The following is a 20,807-nucleotide window of genomic DNA, read 5'->3' on the forward strand; positions in this document are numbered from 1 at the left end:
CAGTCCTGTGATCATTTACAAATGTGGTATGCTGGTTTGGTTATTGGGATGTTTACTGTATGACTGGAAGACAGGCAGGAAGGAAAAGAATGGCTCACGGTAGACATCTCTCAGCAAACCCTTGAGAGCAGTTAAGGGATGATGCCAGAACCATTAACTTTCATGTGTTGCCTCAGTCTCCAGACAATTTAGCCAGCTCATTGGTTTTGTCCAGGACAGAAAAAAGGCCGATGGACGTATAAGAACAAAGGAAGTCTGGCAGGATGAAAAGGAACACACTCTTCAGAGATGCTGTTGTTGGGGGGGAAGCAAACTGAGTCACAGCACCCTACTGGGGGATGTCTGATGGAGTTTCACCTGCCTAGATCACCATCAGGGGATGGTAAGAATTTAGGAGAGAGAGACTTGAGTGCAGACTGGTTTGTTTAGAATCCTTTTTCCCCTCTAATGCTTTATTCTTGTTGCTAAATATACCTCCTTTGGTTTTAAGAAGGCTGTGTGGTCACTATATACCCTGAGTCATGGGCTCCCAAAGGGAGGAACCACAGGTGCTCAACCTCAGGCAGATATGCAGGGTCAGAACGGTTGATAGATCAGGCCCCTGGCCTATAGCCCCTCTACGTAAGAGCTGTGAAATTGCACCCCAGGACTGATAAAGGCCTAACACCGGATGGGGTGCTCTCAGAGAGGCCAGAAAGAGGTCCGAGATTCAGCTATCCTGTAACCATTGACAACAAGTTTGTGCATACATGGACGGGACTGCATTTGCCTTCAGAATTGTATTGGCCTTTATGTGATACTTCTTGATTACTTTAAAGCCTTCGCAGAGGGCTGTACCTTCGCCTAGCAGAATTCTTAGGCCTTACCCTTTTATTCCACACCCTAAGTGGAGATCAGCACCTCTCCTGGTGGGTATAAAAAGCAGTGGTTTTCAAACTTTTTGTCTCGTAACCCAGTGGAAGAAAAACACTTGTCCCCGTGACCCAAAACAATATCTTCTGACTTGAGTTTTCATAAAATCACAATAAAGGGCAATACATGCTAGCTTTAACCACTTCACTTCAAGTAATAACTAAAATTAGACATCAATGTTACTTGTGAACCATTTTTAAATACAGTATAAATACCGTAAAAAAGACGATTAGGTTGAGTTTCCCTTAGTTAATGCGATAGGTGGCCCTGCCTGTTTTTCATGGTCTCGTTCCAATCTGGATCACAAGATGAAAGTGCTACCCTCGTACCAAATGAACTGTTGAGTTGGTTTCTTTCTCTTGTTGTTAGTCTTGTCAAAGTTGAAAATCTCAGTTCGCACATGTAAGTTGTGACGTGTAGCAGCAACAGAACACTAATCTTACGTAACAGTGGATATTCTTTGAAAACACTTATCCAAAACTATGACAAATTTAATGACTTGTGGTGATATGTTTTGAGTGTGTTGTTGTAATGCTGACAGACCCCGGTCATTGGTATTGAACCTGGGGCCTTTGGATCTTAGTACATGAGCCTCTATCGCATGAACTAAAAGCCACGTGGCTGTTAGCTAAGGCTGCAGAGCATACTCATTTTACCTCTCTCTCTAAGTGGTCTCTATGCCGCTAAATGGGACAGAACACCACACCTGGAAGGTGTGTGGGTTGCACTGTCACAGGTGAGTTACGGCAGCTCTTTTTCTTGCTCTGGCATCAAGTTTAGCTCCATCTTTGATTCAGGATTTTCAAAAGCAGAAGGATCTTTCACCCAACGCTTTTCCTTCAAATTTTCACCCCCCTCTGCAAGGAAGTAGTGACTAAAACTGTCAGAGCAACGAGATGTAACTGTATGACAACTTTTCATTTCGTTCACTTTTTCCTCACTGATGCTGTTCTCCTCTGTGTGTCGTAACAGTGTTGGGAACATGTAGTAGCTCAGACAATTACTTTTCAGCCGTGCTTGTCACAGTGCTAATGACTTTTGGAATGCTTGTATCTGTTCAGAGTGTCGAAATAAATCACTGCCTTTTCCTTGTAACTTCAAGTTCAGTTCATTTAAATTTGAGAAAATGTCAGCTAGATATGACAACTTTATTAACCAACTATCACTGTCAAACTAATTTGTCAAGTTAGACTGTTTCTCTAACAAAAAAAAAAAAGTGAGTCTAATTCCTGAGTTCATACAACCTTGTAAGCACCCTGCCCCGTGACTTCAGTGTGAAATGGTAAATGAGTATGCTTCGCTCCCATTTCTGAGCTTAACACTTCAAAAAGCCTGCAGTTCAGTGAGCTTCCTTTAATGAAATTAACAGTTTTCACTACTTCAATTACTGCCATAAGATCTGGGGAAATACCCTTGGACACCAAAGCTTCACGGTGAATGAAACAGTGATTCCAAACAACATCATTTCCCCCCGACATCTCTGCTATTTCTACCTGTCAGATTTGCTCCTTTGCAATTAACCCAGTGCAATTTGTATTTTCCAACCACATAGTCATGCAGTGCTTTGAATATCTGTGCTCCTGTGGTAAAGTCAGACAACACAGCAAATCTTCGCTGAAGTCATCTTGCCATACATACCTCACATAAACTAACAGTATTGCACAATTTGAAATATCAGTACTCTCATCAAGTTGGATAGCAAAATTCCTGGCTGACTGTAACTGAGTAGTAAGCTGGCCTTCCAAAGGCTCTGCCGTATCACATATTCACCAGACATGTTATCACTGAGAGGAATACTTTTCAATTTTTTAGCAGACATTTCATCAAAAATTAGTATGTACCATATCCAGAGATGCTGGAAGAATAAGCGTTTTGGCAACTGTATGGGCCATTTTCTCTTATGCAACCAAATATGTTGCCATTTGTGCCTTATCATTCAAAGTAGTTGGCTGACTAACAACGTGCGCTGATAATTTTAATTCCCGTTGCTTCCTTTGAAAATATTCAAGAAGCTTATCAATGAGTTCTCCATGTTTTGTTTCTAAATGTCAGTTTTAAACGCTTGTTTGCAAGCACCTCGCTGCAAAAACCACCCTGGGGCTTTGGATCTTGGTTTGCGTTAGCACAATTGATGAAACCGTATTTCAAAAAAAACCATCACTACACTGCCTTGGCCACGATTTGGTTTTCTTTTTAGTGGGTGATTCAGACGAGGTCGACATGGCAGAAGTCTGTCCGTTTAGCACTTTCTGTTGCAAGATGATGTACTTACACTTGTATTTTCATTTTCAGATGTATATGGATTTGATGATTGTGTTTACGAACTTTTCTCTTATTTCAAAATGATCCATTTTTCAGGATGAAGGTTTGTTGATTAAGCCTCACAACTCAAGTCTCCACAGCATTAACAAAACTGACTGTGTAGAAAGCGGTCTCGTCAGGTGATTGCATTAAAAACGGTGACGTTGTGTATGCAGGGAGTGCATGGTGCATAAGAAACTCTGCAAACAAGTATGTCTTACTGAAAATAAGTAAAATGTCCTACATTTACATGATTGTAGTGTTATTTTAAAACTATAATGAAAGACATTTTAAGAGATCATGACATTTTAAATTTGCATGTGACCCAGTACCTAATATTCCATGACCCAGTATTTGTTGTAATACATGTTTAATCAAAAATGAATCTATTTGTGAAAAATGTCATTTTTTGGCTACACTTTTAATGGTAATTGTTTTTTAATTAAAAGTTTTTAAAAAATTAAATTATTTGAAATTTCAAATTTTTCATTTCAGAATAGTAGGAAAATTCCCACTTACTCTCGATTATGTTTCCCCACAGGAAATAATTGAGGGGGGGAAAGTGTGAGGGCAAAGAAAGTCCTTTTCTCCTCTTCTCCCTCACTACTTTCTTTCACATTACTTCCTCTTTTTTCCTCACTGTGTTAAAAAAAAAAAAAGGCAGGGGGAGGAGGCAGGGGAGTAAAAGAAAGTGATAGATATGAGGAGGGGGAAAAAACCAAACCAAAACAATCTTGCCCACCCCCCAAGTTCAAAACTCTTGGAGAATGGTTAAGCCAGATACACAAACTTTTGGTGTGTTAAAAACCATCCAGAAATGCCTGTGCTTTTACAGAAATTATCTTTCATCATCAAAGTACAAAATACAGTGTAATGGACAGCTCAGCCCACTCCAATGAATATTTAGCCACCAGCTGACAAGATAATAGAATAAACACCACTGTGTAGCAGACTTGATGCTGCTAAAAGTAGTTTAGCATGTTGGTCTTGACATCTAAAGCATTTAATGGGCTGGGTTCAAGATACCTTCCTGCTCTTCTAACTCCTGACGTACCATCTTGCCCTCTGTGATCTGCAAGGTTAACTCTTAAAGCCAGGTGTATTTGGAGTCAAATCGGGTACTGTCTGTATCTTTGCCTCTGCTGTGGCTTCAGCTCTATGGACTTTTGCTCCCACTTGCTCCAGGCCTTAGATCTTAGTGTTGCGATAGCTGCTTTTAAAACAGATTAAAAACTCTTTTTTATTGAGCATGGCAACCTGATTTGTTTTATATTCCAACTGCATGGCGAACCTAAGGCATCACTTGATGGATAGGCACCTAATAATTATTATTGCAGTGTGGGAACCTGCTTCTCTTTTCAGATGAATAGAGCCTCGAGAACTGATTTCCACTATTGGGGTAGCCTTCTGTGCATCCCTGTCATCTCACACTGTGTTCTCTGTGTCTTGCCTTTTCAGTGTGCCTTGTGTGTGCAAGAGCTTCAATTTCTTTCTTTCTGAATATCTGCTTCTCAAAGACCTTAGAATATAAGAAGTCAGAAGAAGGGTGTCCCACCCAGTCCCTCTAGCCCAGTCCATCTAGCACAGTGGCACAACACCACAGTGGCCCCAGAGAGAAGTGAATCAAGGAGATCATCCTGCCATCATCTCTCCATCTCCATCCATCTCATCTAGGGACACCATTACACCACATACATCTACTTCACCATTCTTGGCATTATTAGCCACTTAGATTTTTAGAATCCCCTTTTATCCATTTATAGTCTTACTAGCCTATACTCACCCCCCTCTCCTCCACAAGGTTCAAAAGTTGACTGTGCGAAGTCTGAAGAAGAAGAAGAGATTTTTTTTTTTTTTTTTTTTTTTTTAAATTAATTTAATATAATTAGTTCTTGTATAGTTCTATTAGTATAATATAATATAATTAACTTTTTTTTCCTTATCACTCACTCATGAATATCTATCTATCTATCATGTCCATGTAGTCTTCTCTTTTTCTTTTCAAAGAGTCCTAGCCTCTTCTCTCTTTCCTTCGTGGGACTCTCTAAACCCCCCTATCATTTTTTTTTTTTTTTTTTTCCCTTTCTTTTGCTAGAATATCTTTTTTTTTTTTTTTGAGGACCATCTGTACACACACAGTATTCGGAGATAGGGCGGATTGGATTTATATTATATATATAATATATTCTCAGTCAGTCTTATTCTCTATCCTTTTTTAATGATTCCTACATCCTTTTTTTTTTTTGACCGCCTCTGCACACTGCGTGGACATCTTCAGAGAACTATCCACGATGACGCCAAGATCTTTTTCCTGATTTGTTGTAGCTAAATTAGCCCCCATCATGTTGTATGTATAGTTGGGGTTATTTTGTAGTTGTAGTTCATGTCAGGATAGACAATGATTTTTGGCCACAATAAATAATCTAGTAGGTAGCTTCAGTTCTGCACATGCTTTGCCTTGCTTGTTCAATGCTACTTTTTTATTTTTTTTAACATGGAGGTAGAACTTGTATCTGATTCTGTCTTTCTTTTTAAAATATCTCCTCTCTGAATCTTACAGAGTTCAGATAAAGATAATGTGGTTTCATTTTAGTAAATAATATAGTAGATGAATTCATTCCTACATGAGCTGTGCTGTGCCTTGTAGATAATTTTTGTGGCTGAATCTACAGCAGTGGTTCTCAAACTGGGGCGGTCGCTTGTGTAGGGAAAGCCCTTGGCGGGTCAGGCCTGCTTGTTTACCTGCCGCGTTCAGAGGTCTGTCTGATCGCGGCTCCCACTGGCCACGGTTCGCTGCTCCAGGCCAATGGGAGCTGCTGGAAGCGGTGCAGGCTGAGGGACGTACTGGCCGCCGCTTCCAGCAGCTCCCGTTGGCCTGGAGTGGCAAACCGCGGCCAGTGGGAGCTGCAGTCGGCCGGACCTACGGACGGGGCAGGTAAATAAACCGGCCTGCCAGGGGCTTTCCCTACACAAGTGGCAGCCCCAGTTTGAGAACCACTAATCTACAGCATAGTACCACATTAATGGGATCAAGGCTTATTAGTAAGGCGCTGTGTTTGCCACATAGGTCACGGATTCAGTGACTTTCTGTGATCTCTGTGACTTTTGCAGTGGCTGGTATGCCTGGCCTGGGGCCCACCTTATTAGCTTGGGCAGCCCCTGGGCCAGTTGCACCAGCTCCTGTGGGGCAGTCTCGGCTCCCCCCCACCCTCCCAGCAGGAGGAGCTTGGGTATTTGCGTGGCGGGCTCAGGGTTGGGGTACGGGGTGGAAGGGCGACAGGAACTCCCCTCCCTCAGTTCCTAGCTCCACGGTCTGCCTCTGCCCACAGGCACCGCCCCCACAGCTCCCATTGGCCGAAGTTCCCAGATAATGGGAGCTGCAGAACCGGGGCTTGAGGCAGAGGAGAAGCAGGACGTGGAGCTCAGGAGACGGGTAGGGAGCCTGCCCCAGCCCTGCCAACGATCCCCCTCCCGGAGCACTCGTGGTGCCCCCCCCCGGCCATCCATCCGAGCTCCCCCTCCTCCCCAGTTTTAGTCAGGGATATATAGAAAAAGTCATGGACAGGTCACGGGCCGTGAATTTTTGTTTACTGCCCGTGACCTGTCTGTCTGATCACACATTCTCTCATTTACTAAAAATACTTGTGACTAAAACGTAGCCTCACTTATTAGTCACGGGCTAATATTGTGTATCCAAGAAACTGATAATCAGCAAATTATGGAAAGGAACTTTAGCTAGTGTTTAGAGCATGTGTCTAGAGTTTTTTCTGTTTGGTTATTTTTTTGTTTTGCAAGACAAGAGGGGCTTTTTCCACATCTTCCAAACTAACTGCAAGCAAACCTACCATATGTGGAACAGACTTAAGGGGAGGCCAAAGCCTTTTAGGACCTTATTTTCCCAGTTCCCTGTAGCTTGTGTAAGAATTTACCCCGTGCCAAGTGGGTGGAAAGTGGTAGTGGCCGGGAACTCGCTTTGGTACAGCTGTGAATGACCAGGTAAGGTACAGGGCAGTGGGAAATCAGGCCTATTCATGTTTAATAGGTTTAATAATTTTAAAAAAAGTAAACTGTCTTTTGTTAACCCGCCCACGGACCCTACAACACACACGTGTGCTCACACATTCTCTCATTCACCACATGTAAATGCATGTGAGCACACTCTCTCTCTCTCTTTGTAAGGGACGTGGTATAACAGGTTGTTTTGAACTGGTATTTTGGGCTGTGGGGAGGGATCTGATTTTTTGCGGGGGAAGAGGGGGTCATAGTGTGCCAAACCCATCAGGCATATGAACCGGCATTTCCTTGTCTACAGGAAGGGAATTCGTAGCTATGACTGTCCTATGTTTAATAGTAGTCTGGGTTTTTTGGTTTTATTTTTTTCAAAAAACTCTGTATATTTCTATAGTGCCCTTTGATTCCAAGGGCCTGATTCTGATCTATCTGGTCAATCACAACCAGGAGTGAAACCACTGTAGTCAGTGGTCTGTCAGAGCATTTTCGTCTCACCCCAGTTGTTACCTGCTCTTGGGGAGTTCCATCCATTCAGCATAACTAAGCTTGAAATCCCCATTACAATCAGTTCTTATAATTCAGTAAGCTCTTGCTTTACACAGGAAAGTGCATGTCTGCATTTTGCCTTCAGAAAACAGTCTTGCATTTTTAAGCGACACACTGTTCAGCCAAAGGCTTTAACTTGGTATCTTTTTTGAGGGTCTAAAATAAGTTTTTGCTGACTTCTGGTGGGTGATGGCTGAAGGGGACAGTTATCAAAATATGCCTGACCAGCACCTACTGAAAGTTGCTTTTTTACTTTGCACATGCTGAGCACGCCTTCTAGCTTTTCTCATTCATCTCGGGTAAGCTTGCTTAAATGTCCCTTGAATATTGTAATGTCATCAGTTGTGAGAGCTCAGACTTTTAGCACTTTGCTCTGTGCTTGTGGACCTTGCTGCTGAGGGTAGCCTGCATTAATGATGAGTTTCTGCAGCCTTGTATGGGAGACTATACAAAGAAAGTGATGGGAAATATGTTGATGACAAGCTCTATTTTAATGCATCAGGTTAACCAGGGTACCATGCACCATGCCAATTGGTGTCAGCCTCGGGGTGAAATACTCGGCTCAATGACATAGCAGTTTAAGCAGAAGTGCTTCTACACAAAACTCCAGAACTGCTAGGCTAAAGCTAAACAAACAACAAATGGAAATTCCATGTAATGGAAATAATACACATGGGAGAAAAGTAAATATAGCAATGGGCACAAGTAGCTCATGGTGAGGTGGAGGCTATCACCAACATGCCTGCCATTACAGACAAGGAGGGTGTACAAATATTTCCTCAAATGGTGAATTATGTAGGGAAACTTGTGTGTAATCTGGCTACCCAAATCAGCAACCTGACCCAGCCCTACTGTGCAAAGAAGGCCAATGAACATGCATCAAATCATAATAAAGAATCTGAGAAACTGAATGCTTAATTAGAGACCCCAAACCTGAGGTGCTATGTCAGTAAGCACAAAACGAGGTTGTCCATGGACACTTCCAAGGAAGGGACTGGTGCAGTCTTCTTACACAGTATGGTCAAAACTGGAGACCAGTGGTTTATACGTCACAGATGTTAATAAAATCTGAGCGTCACTATGCTCAAATGGAGAAGGTGGCTTTGGCATTAGTCCAGGGGTATAAAAAGTCTTTATTTATGGGAAGCCTGTAGTTGCTGAAACTGATGATAAGCCACTTATTGCCATTGTCAAAAGGGGCCTGGCAAACATGCCCCAAAAATACTGAGATTATTTTTTCAGTTACAAATGTCTGATTTCTAAATTGAACACAAACCGGGGAGAGATTTGGTGGTTGGAGACACACTTTCTCCAGCATTTGACAAAAGTGCAGTGGAACAAAGTCCAGAGCTAGATTTTGTACACGCCAATCTGATTAAAACAAACCTGTCTGATCTCAGAAGAAATTTGGACTGTGATTGGCAGAGCAACAGCTCCGGATATGAACTTACAGCAAGTAATTAAGGCTATTAGCACAGGGAGGGCAGGACAGCATGTTCCCAGCTCCTATCACCAAATCAAGTGGGACCTCTGAGTCTTAAATGGGATGTTGTTAAAGGCACCTGGATGGTGATCCCTACAGTTTTACAGAAAAATATATATATAAAAAATACTAAGGCTGTCAGTTAATCGCAGTTAACTCATGTGATTAACTCAAAAAATTAATCGTGATTAATTGTAGTTTTAATTGCACTGTTAAACAATAGAATACCAGTTGAAATTTAATACATGTATTGGATGTTTTTCTACATTTTCATATATATTGTATTCTGTGGTGTAATTGAAATCAGTATATATTATTTTTATTATATTTGCACTGTAAAAATGATTAACAAAAGAAACAGTATTTTTTAATTCACCTCATACAAGTACTGTAGTGCAATCTTTGTCATGAAAGTGCAACTTACAAATGTAGATTTTTTGGGGGGGGGTTGTTTTTGAGTGCAGTTATGTAACCAATGTAAAACTTCAGAGCCTACAAGTCCACTCAGTCTTACTTCTTGTTCAGTCAGTCACTAAAACAAACACATTTGTTTACATTTACAGGAGATAATTCTGCCCTGTTCTTGTTTACAATGTTACCAGAAAGTGAGAACAGGCATTTGCATGGCACTTTCGTAGGTGGCATTGCAAGGTATTTACGTGCTAGATATGCTAAACATTTGTATGCCCCTTCATGCTTTGGCCACCATTCCAGAGGACATGCTTCCATGCTGATGACACTCGTTAAAAAATATGTTAATTAAATTTGTGACTGAACTCCTTGGGGAAGAACTGTTTGTCCCCTGCTATGTTTTACCCAGATTCTGCCATATATTTCATGTTATAGCAATCTCAGATGATGACCCAGCACATGTTCCTTTTAAGAACACTTTCACTGCAGATTTCACAAAACACAAAGAAGTTACCAATGTGAGATTTCTAAAGATAGCTACAGCACTCGACCCAAGGCTTAAGAATCTGAAGTGCCTTCCAAAATCTGAGAGACATGAAGTGTGGAGTATGCTTTCAGAAGTCTTAAAAGAGCAATACTCCATTGCGGAAACTACAGAACCCGAACCACCAAACCTTCTGCTGGTGGCATCTGACTCAGATAATGAAAATGAACATGTGTCGGTCCACACTGTTTTGGATTGTTATTGAGCAGAACCTGTCATCGGCATGGACACATGTCCCTTGGAGTGGTGGTTGAAGCATGAAGGGTCATGAATCTTTAGTGCATCTGGCAACGTTGGCTACAACAGTGCCATGAGAACACCTGTTCTCACTTTCAAGTGACATTGTAAACAAGAATTGGGCAGCATTATTTCCTGCAAATGTAAACAAACTTGTTTGAGTGATTGGCTGAACAAGAAGTAGGACTGAGTGGAGTTGCAGGCTCTAAAATTTTACATTTGTTTTATTTTTGAATGTGTTTTTTTTGTACATAATTCTACATCTGTAAGTTCAACTTTCATGATAAAGAGATTGCACTACAGTACTTGTACTAGGTGAATTAAAAATACTATTTCTGTTTTTTTACAGTGCAAATATTTATAATAAAAATAAATATAAAGTGAGCACTGTACACTTTGTATTCTGTGTTGTAATTGAAATCAATATATTTGAAAATGTAAAAAGCATCAAAAATATGTAAATAAATGTTATTCTGTTATTGTTTAATAGTGTGATTAATCGAAATAAATTTTTTTTAATCACTTGACAGCCCTAAAAAAAATATATGAGGCTCATTTAGGGACTGAAAAATCTAAGCGAAGGCTGGGAGATGTTTAATTCTCTCAAGAGAACAGAGACACTGAAGACGTTGTTGAGGCTTGTTGCATATGCCAAAAATACAGGCCAACTCAAGCGAAGGAGCCCATGTTGGTGGCATAGGAAAAATTGTCTCCCTAGAGAAAAGTAGGCATATATTTATTTACATAGCTTTTACCAGTCAATGTATTCATTCTAGACTATTATTTTCACTTCTATAGAGTTGCTTTACTAGAAGGTGCTACAGTGAAACATCATCATGTCTGATAATGGGGCGGCAGTTTAATGAGCGTGAGTTTAAGAAATTTGCAGTGAAATTTGGCTTTAGCTCTGTAACTGCTTATCCCCAGTCTAACTTGTGAGGTCATCAGTCCAGATGGACGTACACCAAGAGAATTGGTGGCACCTTTTCCAACTTCCAGACAGGAGGTGGATAAGGGGTGCTGAGTTTGCTGTTTTGCTTGAGAAGGTCTGAGTTAGGCAACAGTCACAACAGGTCTAGATAACTGTGTAGTGAGGCGGCGTGGCTCCTCGCCGCCCTGGAGGGGGCAGAGCCCATCTGGAGGCCGGTGTGAGTGGAGCTAGGGAGCTCTGAGCCTGCCCCTAAGAGGGTCAGGCGGTGACCCGAAAGTATAAAGGCTCGTCCTCAGAGCTCAGTAAGGCCGGAGCCACCGGAGAGGCCAGATGCCTCCAGCCTAGCCCACGACTGGGAAAACCCCGTGGCCCAAGGCGGCCGCCAGGACTGGCCGGGCCTACCCTGCGCCCGCTACCCGGAGGAGTTGCCGGGCCTACCCTGCGCCTGCTACCTGGAGGAGTTGCCGGGCCTACCCTGTGCCCACTACCCGGAGGAGTTGCCGGGCCTGCCACTCGCTGAGGAACCTATGGTGCTGGACCCCCCCAGAGGACAACACCCTGACCCAGGTACTACCCGATGGGGAGTCTGGAAGTAGCCCGGGGGCAGCCGACCCTAGTCTGGCTGCAGCACTGCCAGAGCCCATATCGGTGTGTTGCAGCCAGGATCTCCACTGACACAGCAGCGGGTCTTCTGCCGCTGCTAGGGCCCCGGGCTGGGACGCAGTGGGGTGGGAGAGCCTGTGGCCCCCCTGCCACCCAACTCGTGGGTGGCATCTTCCCCTTTGGAGGCTTGGGGCCTACTATTGTTGCTCAGCCCTGTCTGAGGGCCCGAGCTCCTGACTCTGCACTGCCCTGCCCTAGGGCCTAGGCTGGCTACTAATTGTACTATTGTTGCTCAGCCCTGTCTGAGGCCCTGAGTCCTGACTCTGCACTGCCCCGCCCTGACCTACGGCCTGGGCTTACGGTGTTCGTTCCAGTACCGCAAGGGCTGCCGAGGAAGACCCCGCGGACAGACTAATTCCCCAAGCGTCAACTGCGGTTAGTGCGCCGGTGTGGCTCCCCGCCGCCCTGGAGGGGGTCGAGCCCCGGCAAACCCTTGTACAAACTGAATCTCCCCAATATTACACTGCCAGGACAAATGGACTCATCACCTCCTGATGACAACAGCACTGATATTTCAAGGGAGACCCGCAAGTCTGAGCGACAGTGCAAAGCACTTCACAGGTTGATCGAATGTTGTCAGTAAGTTTTGCTAGTAGATTGGTTATAGGTACATATAATTGTGTGTTATATGAATGTCGTTTAAGTGCTGCTGTTCCGTTTTGGCCAGGAAAAGAAGATGTGACAGTGGGGAGAGAACCTTTACATGGCTTAGCAGCCCAGACAGGAAATCTGGGAATGGGCACGGCAGAAGCCTATGTTCTGGTATGCAGAGGCAGTTGGGAACTGTATCATTGACTAAAGAGTCTCTTTCAAGCACCTTGGGCCTGGAGTGATTCCTGAACATCCCAATTGCCCTAACATCTGTAGAAAGGAGCAGGGATGGGATAAGGATTGACCCTGTGCTGCTTGCGTCTACACTGCATCTACCTAGAATTTGTTTGGGCCTGGTGCAGAGTACAGGGTCTGCACAGTTGCTGCTCCCCCTGAACAAGTGGTAGGAAGTGCATGGAGCCATGTTTCCACCTCCCCTATGGACCAATCAATGGAGCTAGCTGGATAGTTTGGGGAAGGAATAAGCTGCATCTTTGTCCAGGCAGTAGTAAGTTACTTCTCCCAGTGCAAAATGGATGCCCTGGGAGGCATAATGGCTACCTGAGTCACCCTTCTACCATGGAGTATACCTGGGGCACTGCAGCTTATTCATTGGCCTTTAGTTGGGGTTGTGCCTAAAGGCTCAGCCTAGCCCTCAGTTAGTGAGGGCTGCGTGTCTGTATTAAGCAAGCTGTTTGTTTTACAGCTCTAAACGGTTTGGATTTGGTTCCCTGAGAGATGACCTCTCTTCCTAGGCCATGCCGCTGGCGTGCCCTCTCAATAGGAATGCCAGACAGGCAGTCTCCTTGAGAAGTGTCTACTTTGGAACTTGCTCCCTGCTCTGCTTGGTCTGCCAGAGCCCAGATTTGCTCATTTGCCAAGTACAATACAAAGCTCCTCATTTTTCTCAGGTTTTGGATGAGGGCATGGGGAAGGGTTGAGTGGATATTTATGGGCAGTCTGCTATTTTGTGCGCTTTAATTGATGGGATAGGATGAGCGGGTATGGAAAGAAACCAAGATTTATCTAAAGTGTCCAAAGACTTTGGATGCCTCCCTTTCAGGTTGCCTAACCTGAGACACCTCAGGGTTTTGAGAAAGTGCTGGCCACCTGCCCTCTGTCAATCAGCTCTTCTTAAAGTGTCTCCAGGTGGGCACTGAACATTGAGACACTCAAAATCCCTAGTTACTTTTGAAAATCTTGCCCTAATATTTTTATAAATTTGAAGAAATAAAACGCTAACCATCAATATAATGAGAAAATGTCTGCCCAGGGTTAGTAAAAGGATGGCATTTCCTGGGTAGTGTGTCTCTCTTTTTAAAGAAAGCACAATTTTTCAACTAGTTGCTTTCAAACATGCAAACATTTAAAGATCGTTGGGTCAAATGTATCCCTCCTGCAACTCCATAGATTTCAACAGACTTGTACCAGAGATGAGCTGAACTTGACCCGTCTTTTGCACCTGATTAATTTATGTTCACTTTACTTCTCCAGTGCCAGTGAAAGATTCTTATTGTTCCCTACATAAACCCCCTCCATGCTTAGAGGCATCCAGCTCTTCAGTGAGTTGGTATTGTTGTCTTTTTCTTTCTGATTTCCTCCATGTAGCAAAACCAGATTACACTAGGGGAATTAACTGTGTTCTTGGCTCTCTGGGGAATTCAGTACACGCCTGCAATTAACCTGCATTTAACTGGCCATTGGATGTTGCTGTTCTTTCACAGTAAACACAGATGGCAGACCGTTTTGACTGAGTATTTGTATACTGCAGGTTGGCACAGCTCTAGTCAAAATAAATAAAATTTCCAGACTGCTCAGCTCCTTGCTTCTTCTTTTTAGTTGTTGACAGGGGAGGGGGAAATCTGTAAAAAAAAAAAAAAATAGGTCAACCTCAAGGTCAACCCCCAAATAAACGTTTTGCTCGCATGACGCTATCCAGACTACACTGACTACAAATCAGTGCCGTAAATATGTTACGGGGGTAATAAAAGAGAGAGAATTTTTTAAAGAAGATTTAAAAGGGGAAGGGAAGTTCAATGGGAGAGAAAATAAATTGTGAATTACAGGTAACATCTAAGGGCCGATCCCACAAAGACTTGAGCACCTAGCTATTGCCACATTGAGCACTACAGGGATAATCAATGAGTAAGAGTCTTGAGAGTTTGCAAGATCAGGGCCTAAGATGTTCTCATCTGTGTTTCTCAGTAGTAAATATGTAGAAATACTGATCAGTGTAGCTTTTGCTTGGTTTGTAGGGTTTGTTTAAGAGTCTCATTACTTATTAATTTTTTCCCTCATTCACAAATACAAGATGCTTCTGTTTTTACCATCGCTTGACCAAAAAAGTGTTTTCAGTGGGAAAAATCTGATCTCTAGGAAGATTAAAAAAAAAAAAAGTAAAAAATAAAATAAACAGTATAAAAAGCAAGGTTGTTAAGTTTAACGAAATTGAGCTAAGCATATAAAAAATCTGCCACCAGGGTCAAACTGGATGCCATGTGTATTTTTTTTTTCATTAAAGGAGTGCAGATTTTGAGCCTGAGCTATTATTTCCGGTGACTTGAGGCCCTCAGGGGGCAGCAGTGAAATGGAAAAGAGCACGGCAGCCTGCTCTTGGAACTGATGCTCACTGAATCTGAAAGGTCATGTCATGTTTTCTGGCAATTGACTCAATGGGTTTGGATTCTACAACATAAGGTCGGGCCGTTTTCACTCAGCACATGTTTACTGGGGAATGTGCCTTCCAGTTGTTTTCACATTGACCTTATTACCCTGACGCACTGATGAGCCTGGCACGAAAACTACTTTTTGTATTACTGTGTGCACCATTCTCTCCCTTACCATTGCTACTTTGTGAGGCTAATGTGGGATTTGGTATGTGCCTCCTCCCCTCTGCCCCCCATCCCCTTCCTTCCTTCCTTCCTTCCATGCACCTATTACAACACTGTGTAGCAGAAGCCCATTTCAATCTCACTTGAGCATGAGGAGAGAGAGGGAGTAATGGGATTGACTGATGTATGGGGTTAATGTTCCTTTTGGTGTGTGTACTGGGCGGGGGGGAAGGGGAGCTGAAGTGTGTAGAGAATAAGGTGACTAGATAGCAAGTGTGAAAAACAGGGACACTTTTTTTTTCTAGGGGTGGGTTGGCGGGGAGGGGCTAATAGTTGCGTATATAAGATAAAGCCTCTAATATAGGGATGGTCCTGATAATATTTGGGACGTCTGGTCAGCCTAGTAAAGAAGGTGAGGGTGAGGATGGCAGAGAGCTTATACTGTAAACTCTGTGGGACTGGGCCCATCTTTTAGTTTTGTGTTTGTACTGCACCTAGCACAATGTCCCCTGCAGCTACAGCAATACAAATAATAATAAGGGAAAAGTTAAGTTTTAGGAATAAACAAAGTGGTTACTGGCTCTACAAACAAACGTTTCTAGGTATCTCTTATCTGGGACATGGAAGCCTTTGTTGTGACAACAAAATATGATATCTTTGCAATCTTTTCAGACTTGAAAAAATGCTTTGTCCATCTGTAGCATCTGGGAATCACAAATCCATTCACAAGGAATGTGTTTTCTTCAAAACACCCCTTCCTGAAGTATCTCTCCCCCACTTTACAGCTGAGCTGTATAACCGCTTGCTAACAGTGCCTTCCTGTCAACCCCCACTGTTCTATAATGACAAGAAGTGTATAAACTGTTTGTTTATTGGGTATCACTCTGTCAGGAAGACCAAGGCAGAGGGTTGCAGATGACACACTACACCAGGTATAATGCATTATGGTATTATAGGGGGGAAGTTTGATCATGTCTATTGAATAAGGACACTGGCCAGGGACTCAGAAGATCTGGGTTCTCTTCTTGGCTCTGCTGCTGGGTGACCATTTCACTTGTGCCTCAGTTTCCCCATCTTTAAACTGGGGTTAATGATACTGACCTCATTTCCAAAGCACTTTGAGATCTGTGGGTGAAAAGTATCGTAAGAGCTTGGGATTATATTAATTATTAACTTCCTATCCCTCAGAATTTCTGAGAAGTCTTGAATGTGGAAGCCGGGAGTGGGACTTTGGATGTGCTTCTGTCAACAGAACAAGAGCTTAACTCCTGAGGCTAGTATCAGTGGTGTTGGCCTCTTTCCTCAGGCCCTCAATTTGCATAACTATTTTATAAAGAAAAATGTGTAATTGACTAGTACGCCTCTTCAGGATAGCTTTTGTATTGTGAGTAGTGTTTCACAAGTGGTACAGGTAAGAGAGCTTCCCAGCTTTGTTTTCTGGTTGGTCCACCCGTACCACTTACAGGATGACACTCAGGGGCTAATTGTCACAGGAGCCTCACTCTGACCTCTCACTCTGTGGGTGCAGTTTTGTACACACATGTATTTGTGCATCCATTTTTTCAAACCTTTGCTTTTGAGAGTGCATGTTGAATAAACATCTTGCCTGAGATGTGCACTCAAATAGGATTTTGCCTAAGCAAACTGTAACTTTTTCATGGCAAAAAGCTGGAGAGAAAACTGTGTGCTGAAGAACATGGTACATGTAGCAACACAGGTACTGGAAACCACTTCTAAAAATGCCCTTACACTATATGGGTTGAAATGTACCCCTTGCAAAAGTGCAATACAAAGCTGATGCACCACTTAGCACCCACCATAACCCTCAAAATTAGACTTAAATGATATGTAGTGAATTTCACCCAGTACGCAAAGTGTAAGATGAGACTGCTTGAATTCATTTATATAACATTGTGAGATCAACCTGCATCTAATTTCCTTATTATTTAATGGATGCTACATACATATCCACCTGGAATGGAAACCATTTAAATGGGTCAGCTCATGAATGATGACTTCACAGCAGTTTGAACTTGAAGCATAAAGGCTCCTTTAAAGGGCTGGGCTCTACATTGAGATTGTTTTCAACTTGGAGCTAAACCTCCGCATTTAAACTATACTAGTTTTCAACTGCTTCACGGTTGGTTGTTCTGTTCTCACTTACGGCCATGGCTGTGGATTAAGAACTACAGGCTTTGGCTAACTTCTGACTACAGACAAGGCAGCAAATCCCAAGGGTCCAATTGAAGGAGAGTTGTGCAGGTGTCATAATTAGCAGTTTCCTGCTAGAACTCCATAAATAAGCTGCAATCCTCCAGGTACCCGTCTCCCAAACCCCATGCAGGTTTTTTTATCCGGACCAAATAACATTAATCTGGAACCTGTTTAATTGTCCACGCTGTTTGTTTAGCTACCCTGGATCCAGTGGTCCAGATCTTACAGAGAATCAGATGTGAGTAGGGATTAATAGTTTCAGTTGTTCATACCATTCAGCCACCATGCAGAGTGCAGCATGCCCTTAAATGAGGCCTCACTGCACAATAGGTGAGTTAGCCCTACACGGAGGAGCTCAGTTTCCTATGTTATCCCTCCTCCCCCTTCAAGACCAATAAACATGTCATAAAGGGACAAAAAATGTGCAAAGTTCGGAAGACAAACATTGCCATTAATGGGCTCTACATGTGCTCAAGTGAAAGCTGAGGCACTTGGCATCAGATTTTGTAGCAATTTGACAAAAGAACCCCGATATTTTTCTCATTAGGCTTTGGGGAGGCAGGGATGGAAAGGCCATGTGTTAATTTCCAATTTAAGTGCTTGTCAAATGGTACGGGAAAGTTTCTCAGATTCCATAATCAGCAGGGCATCTGAGGACTTTAATGCTTTTCACAGTACAATAAAACTACCAGCGCCAGCTGGAGTCGTCAGCCAAACTGTATGCCTTAGAGCTTATGTGTTTCACATCACGGAAGGGCTACAGAATACTTTCAATTGGCATTGTATTCCATTTGGTATGTCTAGGGATGGAGCTAGTTAGAGATGTGTAGCTCAGACAATGATTCCCTCCCTGCTCTTTAATATACATTATTTGGCCTATTAGTTTGGGGAGCCGGGCACAACAGCTTTGCATCTCTGTTTTGTTGCTGTTATTCTGTCTATTGCTCTGTTTAGCCTCCAAATGTTGACAAGCTGTGTCAGTGGTAACCTTCCCCCGCAATCCCTGTCCCTTGAGCAGGGGTGTTTTTAGTATTATAAAGAAGGGTCGGGCAAAGTTTTATAAAGAGATCACAGCTAAAGCAGGGAGAAATACAATCTTCAACGTTGGTTTATTCTAAAATGGAGGTTTTAGAATAAATATCATGCAAAGAGGGATGACTATAACCAGATTAAAATAAACTTGGTTTGTACTGTCTCTTCAAGCAGTAAGTAAAAAAGCCAGAGGTTATGTATGTGGACAGCACGTGGGAAGAGAATCCTAGTTTTACTGTGGCTGTTTCCTTTTTTAAATTTTCACAAAATATAAACTGAAAGTTTGTCTTGCTTAACCAATCTCAGTATCTGGTTCCTACCTTTAAATTCTGAGTCCGGCACCTTCAGACACACAGGTGTTTATAGAAAGCCGGTCTGTACTGTTGTGACTGTGTGGGATGATCATTATCAAAATGTACAAGACAGTCTGTTTATTTAATCATAAGCTAAAGAGAGCTGTAGAGAGAGATGTTGTTTGTTTGGCTGCTGATCATCAATATTGCTGCATTCGTTACTATATTATGGCTCTGTTCAAGTTTACCGTAAATTTTTAAAAATGATTTGGGCATGCAAAATTGCTTGACAAATATTTGGACTTGCAGTTTTGCTTGTGCAAATTTAGAAGCTGCTTTGAAAATTTAGCCCTTAATTCATTAAATGAGCCATTTATGTTCTCTTGAACTATATAGATCAAGCAACCACATTCTCCAGACTGTACTGTGATACCACATGGCTGACTATTGATTAAGTTAGTGGTGCTTTCAATATTGTGGCTGCCAACAAGTGGCCAGGTACTCAGTGCGCATGCTAGTTAACATAGAGGAGTTGCCATCTGATGGCTTCTCTTGCTCTATGCATGGGAGAGAGAGAGACTGTCACGTCTCTAGAACTAAAATAAGGTTTTTTCATAGCCCATAGCAGCTATACCAAGTGACCCGCAAGGTGGTCTCCTTGTAAGCCAACTGGAAGGGGCTGGGTTTTTCTCAAATTGAAGTTTCTCTTGCATACGTTACACTTGGCAGTGATTTAATAGGGTCTAATGGCCCTCAGCCACAGTCGGAAAGAAGCAAGAATTACTGAGGTGAGACTTCTAGTCACTGAACACAAAACATAGTTGTCAAAACTAAGGTTCATGATGACTTATGTCCACATGGGAACTTGAACTCTCCCCTTCGCTTTTGTTTTGTAGCCCTTGGATCTTGTTGTCCAGGAGAATACGGCCAGAAGAGAGGAAGGCTAGTCCGGAGATTAAGGGCCTGCAATTTGGGAGATCCAAGTTCAATTCTTTGCTGTCACAGACTCCCTGTGTGACCTTCAGCAAGTCACTTCACCTTGCTATGCCTCGGTTCCTCATATTTAAAAATAATATTTCACTACCTCGCAAGGGTGTTGTGTGGATTAAAAATTGCCAGGTGCTCCGATACTATGGTAATGGGGACCAGAAAAGGACCATAGGTAGGCTTTTATGGAGGGAAAACCTAAATAAAGAGGCAGATTCTGCAATATGTTCTGATAAGGACTTTGGGAGGTCACCCTGATCTGGGGGGAGAGCTCTGGCCTTGAGAGATTGACCTTGTTTGTGAGGCACATGCAGCATGAAGGGATGCATTCAAAAGAAAAGCATCAGAGCAGAGACTTAATTTGAGCAGCAGAAGTGGGCTCAGGAAAGGGTCTGCTGGATCCTGTCACCAGACCCAGCTGCTGCTGCTTCTAGTGATCTGTGTCTCCAGTAGACAAACTGCCTTGAGATGAGACAATGGGGCACACAACTTCCTCTCAAGAGGAGTTTCGCCAGATGCATTATGTTACTACATAGCCTCCCCACAAAAAGCAGTTGCTGGATGGAGCAGACAGAGCTATGGGTCTCCTGACAAACCCACCGCCTGCAGATCATCAAAGGTAGGGGAGAACTGGGATCTGTTTAGAGGAGTGGGGAAAGAGAATCAGGGAGCAGCAGAGAAGAGCTCCAAAAGTTAGCTAAACAGTCCACCATTTTGATACCTATCTGAACTGAAGCATGCCTCTGAACCTTTAGGCTTAACTTAATTCTAATGCTGCTTTGAAACTTAAAGCAGAATTAACCTTAGAATCCAAGACTCG

At 42.9% G+C, this 20,807-nt stretch overlaps 1 long non-coding RNA gene across 1 annotated transcript; it reads left to right on the plus strand.

Moving 5' to 3' along the window:
• Positions 1-255: 255 nt before the first annotated feature.
• On the plus strand, positions 256-20,010 carry LOC120374047. Its single transcript, XR_005585860.1, has 3 exons — positions 256-382; positions 3,271-3,353; positions 19,897-20,010. It is a non-coding gene; the product is annotated as an uncharacterized LOC120374047 (long non-coding RNA).
• Positions 20,011-20,807: the final 797 nt, after the last annotated feature.

Source organism: Mauremys reevesii, linkage group 10, assembly GCF_016161935.1.
Source record: "Mauremys reevesii isolate NIE-2019 linkage group 10, ASM1616193v1, whole genome shotgun sequence".
Lineage (NCBI taxonomy): Eukaryota > Metazoa > Chordata > Testudines > Geoemydidae > Mauremys > Mauremys reevesii.